We start from the raw sequence: 12,747 nt of genomic DNA, 5'->3' as shown, positions 1-12,747 counted from the left end.
TTACAAAAGTTGGATCGGGGCATGAAGAGAAATTTGCAAGGAAGCGCGTCATAGAGTCATCTAGGCTTTCTTAGTTAAAGAGGAGGGCATGTTCGAAGGATACTACATTGGAGTTATAGATAATGGGAAAGTCGTAATGCCCGTGGAGGGTGGTATCAAAATCCACACCTACCCTTCGAGGGTATGCCATGTATGTAGGGTTGTTCCTCTCGAAGGGCAGCGTGTTACAAAACACCATCTAGGCAAGCATACTAATGTTGCATACTCACCTCCTCCACAGGGGTTGGCTTTTATAGCCCTATACTGTATGTGGAACTTCAAAAACTTTGTTTTGCCAGTAGTCGGCCTCTTCAGTTCCCCAAGAGGTGGGGGTCTTCTCTCTCTCTTCTAGCCACTTTTGCCCTAGTCGGCCACCAATCGCGATCACCTCCTCCATCACTTTAAGCGGCAAGACCCTCCGCAGGCTATTGGCCAGGAGAAAGCTAAAGGTGAATGGATCCTTTTCTTTTTCTTGTCCCTCCCAAACCACTAGCTCTATGGGGAATCCAGTTGGGATGTCATCAGGGCAAGGTGGGAGGGGTGCGGACGGCTGCACAGCTGGCTTGGCCCTTAACTGCTTCCTAGCTTCTTTGACTAAATTCTTGCATCTCTTTTTAAGTGCGGCTTGTCTCTCTGCAGATGGGTCCTCCTGTTGTTGCTCTTGAGACTGCAACGAGGGGGGTTATGGGATCAAATCCTCTCTGAATCAGCCCACGTCAAATTCAAGTTCTGCTTTCTCCCCCTACCGGTCTCCTTGTTGTGCTCCCTCTTCAAATCCTATGGCATCTATTTCCTGGGGGGTTAGGCCAGCTAGCAGTAGGTATTTCCTTTGCTCTTCCAGGCTCAGTCTAACCTCCCTAGGTTGGGGTGGCATCTATAGTCCTGCATGCAGGGCCCTCATGCAATGTTAAGCTTCTTTTGTGCCACCTCCAATGATTCTCCCTCCTCTGGGCGGGTGGTGTCCATGATTGTGTTGAGGAAGGCCTTTTGGGCATCGAAGGCCACTTGGGCGGCTTCTACCTTGTTTTCTGCGACGATCTTCTCTTTTTCCACCAGAGCAAGGCGTCGTGCCAGTGTCTTCACCCTTCTTTCATTTTGTGTGGCCCACTCCTATGCCCTCTTGTTCATCTCTTCTAGGCTCTCTCCTTGCCTTAGGACCAGGGTCGTGAGCCTTTGTTCTTGGTCTTCACGTTCTCTGACTAGTTTCTCCTGTTCTTCTTTTTTGGAGTTCAGCCGATCGGATCTCGTTCTGCTAGTGCTCCATGTCATGTGTTCTTTCCTTGTCCCTGGCATTGAGCTCAGCCATAAGCGCTTCAACTTTGGCGGTTTTTGCAATGAGCTCCTCATATTGCATGATCAGGAGCCTGTGTTCTCTCTGAATTTTCACAAGTTCCTGTGTTTCATTATCTAGTAGCTGCCTCCAGTGCTCTTCCCTATCATCCTTAGCTTTCACTTCTTGCTTGAGATTCGAGATCTCTCTTTGTTGCATGGCTATCATTCTAGTTTTGTCGAGTTGGAAGGCAGTTACTGACTCCTTTTCAGCCCGCCAACTCAACCACAGCTATCTTTCATTCCTCCTTAGCTTTCTCCAATTGGGAGAGTAGCTCGGCGACGTACTCATCGTAGTTAGCTGATGGCATCATCGTTATGTGGGTTGGTGATGTCGAGGCTTCCACCTTCTGCCGTTTAGGGTCTTGCCTTGATTCTGCATCAGTGGGGCTAGCCTCTTTTGCCCTATGGCCATAGTTTTAGTGCTTTGTCTCTAGGCCATTTCTTTGTTGATGAAGTATTTCATCCATGCCACAAAATTCGAGACATCGGCACTGGTCGGGATGCTGGGCGTGGTGGTGGTTGGTTCAGTGAGAGGTACCATGAGGGGAGGGATCGGGTGAATTGGGGCTTTGCCCTTGCCCTCAATGATAGCGGGCGGCATGATTTTCAGCGACCTGTGTGCTAGAACTAGGCCCTTCTTCTCTTTGCGGGCTTAGATTCCCCAATTCATCTGCCCTGCTCTGTTGTTCGATAAACCGGCATGTAGCCTCAGCCAGGTCTTCTTCCTCCTTTCTTCTCAATTCCTCTTCTTCCTAAGTGGATTTTCTTTGCCTTTCCGCTTCTATTTTTTGGCGTTCTTCTTCATTTTTGCATTTTTCTTTATTTTCCTTCTTTTTTCTCTCCTCAGCCTCCTGTTTTGATGCCTTCTTTGCCTTTTGTAATTCCTCCTTTTCCTTTTTCTCTTCCTATTTCTTCCTCTTCTCCCTCTCCTTGGCCTCCTTAAGGGATTCTTTTTTGGCCCTTTCCAAGTCCTCTTTCTCCTTCTTGCAGCCTTCGTCATCCTTTTTCTTCCTTTGGGCTATTTTCTTCTTGGGTTTCTTAGTCGTCTTCTTGCTTTTTTGTTCTTCCCCTTCTTCCTCAGTCTCAGTTCTGTCGGTGGACCCTTCTTTGTCCTGGTGAGGGGGTGACCTATCCAACGTTTCTCCTTCTCCTTGTCCTCCTGGATGAGCGCAATCAAAATGTTTCCATAGCCGATAAATGAGGCCTTGGATGAGGCCTTTTTCCTCTATGTGGCCTTGAAAGTTGGCGACCCTCCACCTGTTGGCACATTTTCCAAAGCCAGTGATTTAGCTACCTAGTCGATAGTTTTGCGCACATAGCCGTTCCAATTGACTTCATGCAGGGTATGAGCCGCCTCATTCTCTAGTACTACCAGTACACTGATCCGGTGCATCAATGCATTGTAGCGCTGGCTGGAAAAGAGCACGTGTATCAGTTTTGCCTACAGTCTAGTTTCTGCATCACGGATATCTTGAATGTTGATGCCGTCGTTTGTCAGCACGTCCTCCTTTCTCATCCCCAGCATGGCGTACACATCTCTCTTCTGCTTCTTTTCTATTTTTGATTCTAGTCCCAGCACCTTTTCTACCAAGGCGGGGGTTAAGCGAACCAACACTTGCTTGGCATTTTGTTCCCTTCCTATTGTGACAATGCCGCATTCATTGTCGAGGTCGTAAGACCTGAGAAATTCCACGCACCTTGTGTGGTCGAGTTCTTGTGCGAATCTTTCCAGGTACTTGGTGAAGTTGCAGTTTTCAACAACTCTCCTGGCCACCTCTTCCTTGGCCACCAATCCTTCTAAGTTGTGAATAGTTCAGAATTTTAGTTGGTTGTAGGTGCGGCTCTCCAAGGTGATGCTGTACTGCACTCTCTTCTCTTCCATGAATGGAAGCCCGTGGGCACGGTCTTGTTGCGACATTTTTCATTCCTGTCATAAACCACAATTTTCATTAGTGCTTTCCACATAGTAATTTGCTGATTGCTGAAAAAGAAAAACTCTATGCTTTTTGAATGAATTCATTAAGAACCAATGTAGATTTTCCTTTTCAGCCTTTGACTTTTTGCCCTTTACTTCAAAGTTTCCATGCCCTTTTTCCTACCCCATCCATTTTTCATAATATATGTTTATGTGTTTCACTAATTTTTATTTGATTGGCTTGATTTGATTCACCTTACCCCCTCCCCTTCCATCTTGAGAAGAATCCTTCCTAGGATTTAGGGTCAAAAGGGCAAGGGCATTTGGCATGGTGGTGTAGGAGTTACTTGTGAAGGAGCCAATCATAGAACTGGGGGTTTTATTCTAAGTGAGCTTCATGGTCCAGATCAAAGGGTCGAATCCCCACTTGCGTGATGTATGTGAGAACATCTGCTAGGAAGTCACCAGAATTGACACGGCTAGCAATGTGTAACTCTTCCTCAGTCAACAAGCGGTCGAGTAGGGGTGTTTTTTGATGTGTTCTTCCATGGGTTGGCCCTGAAGAGTGGTTAACACTCTATATGAGGTTGGCGTGACATATGTGGGGTCCTATTCCACTATTTTGATAGCACGGCGCTACTCAGTGTTGGTCATTATGCAGTACCCTTCAACTTCCCATTGCAGCCTAAGAGTGTACCAATGCCTCAAGAACGGGGAGTTTGTATTAGTGAGCTTTGATAACGCTGTGATTTCTTGATCAGTGATAGCAGAAGTGGTTCACTAATCGTATAACATGATGAGGCATTGTTTGATGGCTTACTCCTTGGAGATCTCACTGTTGAGCAATTCAGTAGCGGAGCGAGAAGCTTTTGCAAATGTGAATTCAAAGGTCTCCCAGGAGCATGGCATCATTTTAACTTCATTTGCAAAGGGTTCCTCCAATAGTCCTAAGTCCAAGTGGTCGTAGCTTAGTGCTAGCGACATGAAGGTGGTGTCTAGTCGTTTAATGCATTCCACCACATCATCCCCGGTGTCCTCAATGAGGTCGGCAGCCAGCGCTAAAAGGGATTTGCATTCATAGGAGGGCGTAAGGCCAACGGATGGTCGAGGTTTGCTAGGACTAGAGCCTATGGCAACGAAGAGTTGCTGTTGGGAGTGTTCTTGAGTCTGCAGTTGGGCTGCTTGGATTATGGGTGGATTAGGAGCAACCACGACGGACAGACTGCTGCATTCAGGCTGGATTTGTGGAGTTGGATTAACTTGGTTGGGTGATGATTCTTGTGACAAAGTCTATTGTTTGGGTTGATAGGCTTGTGTGACTCTCTTAAGTTTAGGCATGGATGAGTCGGATGGCTGTGGTTTTGGAGAGCACTACGGCTTATGGTTTGGAGGGTTTATGGGACTTGGGTTGATCAAGCTTGAGGGCGGCATATGAGTAGTGCCTTTGGCTGTGTAGGCCTTAGGGATCCACAGCCAGGTGTTGCCCACATAGTAGCCTTGCTCATGTAAGAGGACTTTAGGGACCCATCTTTGCTTGATCATGCAATGCTTTCTGTGATGGTTGCGGCTGCTTAGGCTGCCATTGGAATCTAGGCAGTTGAGCCTTAGGGTTTGCTGTTGTGGGCTGTGATTCATGAGATCTGGGAGGTGGCGGTCGCGCACTACCCCCCTCCTTAGACTTGGTTATGAATCTTTCTACTGGTGGCATTGTGGATAGTGATGAGGTCACACAGCCCTTTCTGAAAGCTATGACAATGCGAATGTTGCTTATTGTGAGGTGGATGCGCTACGACTCATAATCAACATTGGAATGATTCTGCTTTTTGAAAGTTCGCCCCAGCAGCAACTCCGTGCCTATGTTTTTAGCATTTGGCAACACGTAAAAAAATCATTGGGATAGTCTTAGACTCGATAGAAATGGCGGCTCTGCACTTGCCGAGAAGTGCGTAGAAATGGGCCCCATATGGGCTTAATTTCGCGTTAGTGGGTTGAAGTGGTGGTCTACCAATTTGAGTCCAATGATCGTGAGTTAAGACATTGAAGTTTGCTCCCTCGTCGATCAAAGCATTGAAAATACATGATTGTTTTGCAGTGACCATGATATGGAGGTATGCGGGCTCTACGGCTTCCTCATCCTCATCATCAATCTCAGTGATTGTGACCACTCATATCTTGACAGGTGGTTCTAACATCGGGGGCTCGTGCAAAGGATGGGTGGGAGGGTAGCACTTCTTAACACGACTGCCATTGAAGAAGCCTATGCCCTCACCGTCTAAGGTCTCGAGCTCGACATTGACTGTGTGGCTGATCGCACGAACTTTGAAAGGTCCAAGACCTCTAAATTTCATTTTTTTCTTATGCCCCTTAACTGAGCAGAGGAGACTAAGTCTCCCTATTCAAAGTCGCACTGCTTGACATGCTTGTCAAACCAACTCTTGCATCGGGCCTTCTCACATATAAGCACATGGGTGGCTAGAAGGTGAGTCTCTGAGAGGCGTTCGAGTTCGACCAGGCGTTGCATCCATGCCTCCTTCCCTTCCCATTGTTCTTGAAGTGCTTTTCTTAAGCTAGGAATGAAGAATTCTAATGGTAGAACCACTTCAGTTCCATAGGTCAGCCTGAAGGGGGTTTGACCGACAGCCATTTTATAAGCTGTGCGATAAGCCCACAAAGCTTCCATCAGCTTGTTGTCGCGAGGCTGCGACCAAGTCGAACTCCCTGTCCTCGCTAGAAGAGGTGGTTTCCCCTAGTGGGTGCAGTTCAGACGGTGACTCTGTCCTAAGCACTGATGTCATTCCTGGCTGGGCTAGGCTTGCTTGCTCAAGGTCCATGGCTCCTACGTGTTTCAACCAGGCACGATCACATTCCATGCGCATGACTCCTCGCTCTATCCTGAAGATACTCCTTTTTTGCGGCTTGGAGTCTGCTCATATTTGCTCTATTTCTTGTCCTTCAGTGTCATATTCTACGGTGTCTACATCACCCTCACTTTCGTCACTGAAGGATTGGCAGTCTTCGTATTCGTTGTTAGAATCCTCTTCGTCAGACTACTCATCGTCTCCTAGGGCTTGGTATATCTCTGGAGCCCCAAGAGGAACACCAAGGAAAAGGGAATTCTCTTGCAAGAAAATCTATCTTGTAACATCAACAAGCTTGTTTATTAAGTTTCATATGATCACAATGAAGAAAAGAACACCAAGCACAACAAATCTTCATGCAACATCATGTAGATCTCCCACGGATTTAATAGAATCAACCATATTCTTCAATATCTTCACAAAATCCATCAATAGAACAAAGAAAGCAAAGGAATACACCATCTTTGAATGGAAATACATCACATAGTATTCATCTTCAATATCTTCATAGTCTTCTCTCTCAATCTCTCACATACAATCACTCTGTTTTAGTAGATTTGCTATCTCTGACTCTCTCTCTCTCTCTCTCCATTAATAGTACATCATATCCTCACTAAAATCTCTCATAATCACTCTCAATAATCCTTCTTAGGTCGTGGATACCCCTCCCAAGAGGTATGTCTGATATGAAGAGTCACCAGAGCCACTACAGTGTCCTTTCATAGCTCACTACTGTCACTCACTTCAGTCTTTACTTGAGTCTTCAGCAGCTACTTCTTTCACTTCTTTTAGCTCTTTTGCACTTGTATTCACCTCTTTCCAAGACTAGAAAACTTTCCCAAGCTACACTCTCATCCAACAGAATACATACAGAAGCATATAGAACAGTCACAGTACAGTACCAGAACAGCTACAGTACAGAGACAGTACAGAGACAGAAGCTCTACAGAAGACCTACAGAAGGTTACAGAAGGTCATCAAAACCACATAACTCATACTCAAACCATTCCAAACTCTCAAAAACTATTCAATAAGCTTTCATAATATCTCAATCTCTATCAATCAATACTCCATCCCTTCTTACAAAAGACAATCAAAACAAAACAGAACAAAATAGAAGGTATACAGAACCAATCAGAACATCACAGAACCTCATATCTCCACTAATAAACATCATGAACTTCCAAAAAATAATTAATATAATCCAAAACACTCTCAAACCACTTCCAAACCAATCAATCATTTCATAAAATCAACCATTCAGCTCTCAAAAACAACAAAAATCAACCAAAAAACAAGTCATTTCAACACTCAACATATCCCCACACTTAATAAGGAAGCGTCCTCGCGACCCAGGAAAAAGGGAATAATAGGCAACCACCACGTTCTTTTTACATAAATGAACTCACAACACAAACACTACACACAACACAACCATCTGAATGACTCCTCCAAAAAGAGAGATTTTATCATTAAAAAGCATCCACCATACATTGGAAAAGGTATCAATGAAGATGATCCCTCTTGAAAGATTGATGATTTTGGAAACGATCCATAGACAAGGATTCATCTACAAATGTTTTGGGAGGATTCTGAAAAAACTGAAGACAACACATCCTTTCCAACAGGACAAGGTATCTGCTAGGCAAACAAAGGGCATGAAAATACAATATATCCAGCTGATGGGAATCAATGCTCACATTGACATTCATGCACAACTTTGGAATAGGCTTTGAATCATTATGAGAATGCCTATGCATATACGCTAGATACCAAGCAAAGTGAGCAGTTAATCGCACTGAAGGATCTGCAGACTGTGAATATTGCTGAGCAAAATGAATATAGTTCTGGTATGCTTGACTGGCAGCTGTCCATTCTCCTGGAATTAATGGCCAGTTTATCTGAGGTCCTGTAAGGGAATCATTCGAGCTCCATTCCCTTCTTCTGGAAATCTGATGATCAAACCCGTCATAGTCACTAACCAACTGAGGTGGTTGAGATATAGAAGTGGCAGGAGAGATGGAAGTGGAATAAGGAAAAGTGGATGAAGAGAGGGGTAGGCAAAATCATAAAAGGAGGAATGATTTAAAGAAGGAGTGGCTGAAAATTGTAGGGAATCACTTAGGAAGGGTGTTAACTGATAAATAGGAAAGGTAGAAGGTACATGAATGGATGGAGAAGGACATGGTGGAGAAGGGGAAAATACTCTATCCTCAATAAAGGAGCAGCATGTAAAAATGGGAATTTGAGGAAAAGAGGAAGGTTGGAAAAGAAGGGATAAAATAGTTGTGGAATTAGATTGACAGAGGGAAATATATATATCATAACAGTGAGCCATTTGTTGGTAATACAGTAGGGTAGGAACAAAAGGTCCTAAGAGAGATCTTCTATGATAGGCATAAAAAAAGGTAGAATCAAATGGATTATGTTTTGAAAGATAAGCTAAGAGATCCACCCTCAGTTGATTAGTGCTTTGGGCATAGGTAGGGGCTGTGTTCTGTCTTTGATTCAGGACCACAGAATCAATCATGGTATGCCAGGAATTATCAGGACAATTAGCCATTTTGGAGGAGTAACTCTGAAACATGTCATCTATGCGCAACTCCAAATGGTTGACATACAAAACGGCTTGTAAAACCACATCTCCCACATACCAAGCCATATCCACTTCATCTGGAATCAACAAGTCTCCTCGAAGATACATGTAGGATATCAACATGGTATCGGTCATGACAGAATCTTCAAACACCATCCTTACCACCTCTGTCAGCAACTCAGCAGACCAAGCCCCACTCCAGCCATCCTCTAGAAGAGGTAAATCCATCGTGGAAAGCTTCATGTAGAAGGCCAACTTCTGTAATTGGTAGTGGACAAAGAAAGAATGGTCTGGAGGAACATATTCCTGATACTGCTCAAATGTAGACCATAGCAAATCCATTCTGGATTGCAATCTTTCCACTTTATCTTGGAAGAGAGGACACAAGGTAGCATGTCTCTGAAGAGCTGCCAAGTCCTGCTGTGAGAGAGAAGGGATCAAGGGAACATGAGGGCTTGGAGGAACAGACCGTGACTTTGCCAGTTGATCTTGCAACTGCTTGATTTGGGAAGCTTGTGATTCCACTGTGTCATTAGCAGTCTGTAAGGCTGAAAGTTTGACATCTAAAAGAGTTTGGAACTCCTGTACTTCTTTGGACATCCTCTCCTTCTCCTCTGAAAGGCTAGTAACCTCTGATTGAGCCTCTGTTAACTGGATCTTCAAAGAAGATATCTCATCTCTTTGGGTTACAACCAGTTGGGTTTGTTGCTCCATCTGCTTAAACAAATCTGCTAGGGTATCCTTAGCAGAGACTAACTCGAATGTTTCCTTATGCAACTGGTCCTTAGACTGCATCAGTTCTTCATAAAAGGAAGCGTACAGCTATTGAACACCGGCTCAATGGAACTCTGAATGTCTTTACATAGGAAAGGAATTGCATCTCCCGAGACTAGATTGTTCAGTGAGGGGACTGATATATCCAACGAACCTTCTCTATGTGCTCTGAACAGGTTATTACATGTGAGATAACCAGGGAGATCACTGCCAAATGTAGCAGGAATGGGCACTGAAGGAAGAACTGAAGGAGCTTTATCCGCTACCCGCTTCAAGCATTTGCGCTGTATGACCAGGGGAGGTGGAGAATCATCATCCTCTATATCAATGGGTTTTGACTCATCTAAAGGTGGAGGAGGAGGTACTGGATCTGATGGAGGAGGTGGAGGCACACTCTTTTGTAAACCTGAGTAGGTCAAGAAGGCAGACAAGTACGAGCCATAGGTGACATTGGTAACATTGCCCCTGGTGACTTTGACGAAATGTTGATCCATCTTAGTGAGTAGGTAAGTGCTCCAATCAATAGCTACTCCTTTCAACACCATCCTTGAAGTTGTGAAAAGCTCTTTGGACAAGTAATGGGATGGCGTTTTTACAGCCATAAACCTGTCTTGGAGAGACTGACAGACCATCTTCCACACACGATCAGTGATCATGGAAAAGGAAACTCCGGAAGAGTTGATCACCTTCTTAACATCCAGAATTTCCCTTATCTGCTTTTGTAACAGCTTCAAAATCTCTTCATTAGAGAAAAGCTGGCGAGTGGTAACAAAGGGTTCACCTTTGGAGGGAAGAGATAGAGCCTTCCCTAGGCCTCAAGGTGTCAAAGTCATAGAAATACCCTGGACCAGTCCCGACTTCTTACTGTAGGAGGCCAGAAACTCATCACACATCGATGGATCCTCTAGAAGCAATGGAAAGGAGGTAGCCACAAAAGCAGCGAGTCCCGCCTTCGTGAGAGGCTCAAAAGTGAGTAGGGAAGAGTAATCCCTACTGACTAGTGGGACATACTAGATAGGGGGAGGAGCGTGAGAAGGCGCCATTCAGATGGTTACACACACACCACAACACAGACAAACAAGGAGAATGCTTACAAAGCAACAGACAAAAACCAAGGATAAGATATCAACCAAGGTGGTAAAACATGACTCGACCAACTATCCCCAAGCAAACCACAGCCTAGAAAAAAATTCGACATGACCTCAAGACATATGCGACCGAAAGCTTCATGCTATGCAACATACAAACACCCAAAACCCCGTATCAGGCAATAAAGAAAAAAAACTACACACCGTACCTTTAACCGTAACAAAGACACTGAACCAAAACATCACAACAACCCACACATATCAAGACCACAACTTTTGATAATCAGTTGTTTGACAATGGAGAGAACTCCAAAGACTGCGCATACCCATCCCACGAAACCGGGTTCATTAAAAAGGGAAATAAGTGCAGTGAGGGGGAATTAATTTAATGAACGGTTTATTTTAATAAATTATTAAGAAATGAGTGAATTTTTATTAAGTGATAAACCTTAGCAAGAAAACGACGGTTTCTTCTTAAAAAGTTAATTACCAATTATTAGGTTAAAGCGGTGCTTTAATGCGAATCTCAGACTTCGATACCCAGACTGGGTCTCTAAATGCAAGTTCATTGATTACAAATTAAGGTGATGTGGAGCGCTTTTTTGCCAGTGCGTGCTCTTGTGACAGCTGGTTCATTTTAATTAAAAATATTAAAGTGCCTCTTTAGCGCACTTAACACGTGCTAAGTGAACGATGGGTTGATTTTAATTTAAAAAAAGGTGTGTTTGGCGCGAGCGCGCGTGGAAATTGTGGGTGAATAAATAATTCATGTTAACAATTAATTTGTGATTAAGGGAGAAGTGAAAATAAACAAAGCACATAAAATAAATGCCTGGGAGGGGTGTGTATGCAAGGGCCTGAAGGCGCACGGAGCAGTCTCCCAAAAAGAATGAATCCAGTAAAATAAAATCAAAGACCACTGACTGAACAACAAAGAAAACACCTTAGTGTGTTTGTTGATGATTTTCAGCTAATTTGTAGGATGAAATTTTATTATGTGTAATATGGAAATTAGGGTTTTTTGTTTTGTGTTTTTTTTTGTGTGTTTTTTTTTGTGTGTTTTTTTTTGTCAAAGAATATGTTTGCCTTTTATGGAAAGATTTTTTTAATTTAAAAAAAAGTGAAAAAAGGGCAGGGAATTAATTTGCAGATTTTAATTTTTTTGTAAATGTTTTTTTAAATTTCCACTTTAAAATATTCCAAAGAATTTCAAAAAAATAAATAAATTGTTTTTTTTAAGTGATTAGGTTAGTGTTATAAGGGAATGATTAGGTTAGTAATGTAGGTGAATGATTAGGTTAGTCGGTTAAGTCAAGGGAGGTTAATGGTGACTAACCAGGGGAGGGAAGGAGGTGGAGGAGAGGAGGTGGAGATGGAGATAGAGGCGGAGAGATGGTTGCACTGGTGGATTTGGCGATGCACCATGAGAGGAAAAAGGAGTGTTGCTACTCGTCTGAGGACGGTGAGAGGATTGGACGCGTTGGAGACCTTGACTGGGCACCAGAGTGACTCCGCAAGAGAGAAAGAGAGAGCGAGAGAACCGATAGGTCCTTTGTTCGAAATGAGTACAACACACTAATGAACCGCTTGGAGATGCCTCCCGTATCACTTCAAAATTGCCCGAGCGCCTTCCAGAAAGCGGGAGCGAGGGAGGCACTCGATACTATGTTTCGTGCATGTAAATGTGATATCAGTTGGCACAGAGGGAGATCCAGAGCGCAATATACATCGCTCGTGCAGTTACCATGAGAGAGAGAGAGTGAGAATGCTCACGAGGCCTTCAAACCTGCAAAAACACAGGCCGTCTCGCCGTGCCAATGACCGTCCTTCCCAACTGCGATTTTGGCCGCCTACGCCATCTCAAGACTTCCAAGAAAGCTAATGGCTGATTGCCCGCCCCCATGCCCAGGGCCTCACACGGCACTACTTGCGATGGATAGGAGGTCAGAGAAATAGAGAGAGAAGAAAGTATTGAATGCGTTGACAGCGCTGCCAAACCACTTTACTGTTGCAAGTTATTATTCTTCACCGTCACCCTCAAGTTCCAACGTCCAACACTACACGCAATTGAGAGAGAGAGTCACTGGTTCATGGTATTGTCCACCTTCATCCTCGGGCCGTATGCATGGCACTTTTTAGAGAGAG

The sequence above is a fragment of the Lygodium microphyllum genome, chromosome 25, assembly GCF_053477565.2.
Source record: "Lygodium microphyllum isolate KBCC chromosome 25, Lygodium_microphyllum_v1.1.10, whole genome shotgun sequence".
In the NCBI taxonomy this organism is placed as follows: domain Eukaryota; kingdom Viridiplantae; phylum Streptophyta; class Polypodiopsida; order Schizaeales; family Lygodiaceae; genus Lygodium; species Lygodium microphyllum.
The sequence above is the reverse complement of the archived record's forward strand: the minus strand, read 5'-3'. Positions refer to the sequence as shown.